Raw genomic sequence first — 1,827 nt, 5'->3', positions numbered from 1 at the left:
ACTCACTTCATTTCCTATCCTAACACATGCGTTAATTCTACTTATCTTTAGCATTGTATCATAATTTCAAAATTCATCTTCAAAATATTTTACTTTCACCTTCACGTAAATTTCAGTAATGTTTACTTATTAATTAAGATGTAATATAACAACCACGGCGACATCACACATCCCTGTCTCAGCCCCACTCTCACCGGAAACCAATCACTCACTTCATTTCCTATTCTAACACATGCTTTACTACCTTTGTAGAAACTTTTCACTGCTTGCAACAACCTTCCACCAACTCCATATAACCTCATCACATTCCACATTGCTTCCCTATCAACTCTATCATATGCTTTCTCCAGATCTATGAACGCAACATACACCTCCTTACCTTTTGCTAAATATTTCTCGCATATCTGCCTAACTGTAAAACTCTGATTCATACAACCCCTACCTCTTCTAAAACCACCCTGTACTTCTAAGATTGCATTCTCTGTTTTATCCTTAATCCTATTAATCATTACTCTACCATACACTTTTCCAACTACACTCAACTAACTAATACCTCTTGAAATTACAACACTCATGCATATCTCCCTTACCCTTATATAGTGGTACAATACATGCACATACCTGGTACAATACATGCACACACACACACACACACACACACATATATATATATATATATATATATATATATATATATATATACACGTACAGAGAGAGAGAGAGAGAGAGAGAGAGAGAGAGAGAGAGAGAGAGAGAGAGAGAGAGAGAGAGAGAGAGAGATTGATTTTGATTGATTGATTGAGTTTCCTGGCATTCTGACACACACACACACATATATATATATATATATGTATATATATATATATATATATATATATATATATATATATATATATATATATATACGTACACAGAGAGAGAGAGAGAGAGAGAGAGAGAGAGAGAGAGAGAGAGAGAGAGAGAGAGAGAGAGAACACGGTCTAGTAAAATTATATGCCAACGGGTGTTTCAAATTCCCGAGAAAAATCGCCAGAACTTCGCGAAATATCTTTCCAGTGACATAGGCCCTTTGTCAAAGTCTTTCTTTGCCAAAGGCGCGCGAGGCCCTTCTGCCTCAAACTCTGGGTTTCCAAAGTTACCGGACACAAACAAGGAGAGAGGCAGCGGTCAGGTCTCAGGACATTTGGGATATGAATGAGGGCGGTACGAAATGGCTTCACCTCAAGACAACAGATAAACTTATGGTTTATGCACAAGGGAAATTTGGGGAGGGGGAAGTTCTTCAGGTTTTCAGATGGTTAATGATGCACACACACACACACACACACAAAGATAGAGAGAGAGAGAGAGAAGAGTTCGTGGGGAAAGTGTTTTTCATTCTTACTATTACTCCCAATTGCCTCTAAGTAGACAAAGCAATGTTATTTTTATTTCAATCTGTCTCAATAGTTAATGATGCAGAGAAAGAGAAATAGTATTAATAAAAATAAATTTAATAATAACGGCAACAGTAACAATAAGATAGATAGAATATATAATGAAATAGTTATGAGCGTAATATGCAATGCATATTCTTTTTTATTGATAATTGTTTTCCAAGATGAATTAATGATTGACTGGAAAAGGTTGTTAAACATAAACTATATTTTTTCACGCTGAATATAACGGAAAAAAAATGCCGCCACTAACGTTATCTGTTCACCAATGATTGTTCAGTCCTAATTTTCAACATTTTTCCAAAGAGTGAAGGTAACTTAGTAACTTGATTTTCCAGCAATATTTGCTAAATATGTATTCCTCGACATTCTGAAAGTTATTTGGACAAAG

Source organism: Palaemon carinicauda, chromosome 28 (assembly GCF_036898095.1).
Source record: "Palaemon carinicauda isolate YSFRI2023 chromosome 28, ASM3689809v2, whole genome shotgun sequence".
Taxonomy (NCBI): Eukaryota; Metazoa; Arthropoda; class Malacostraca; order Decapoda; family Palaemonidae; genus Palaemon; species Palaemon carinicauda.
This window is presented reverse-complemented; position numbering follows the sequence as displayed.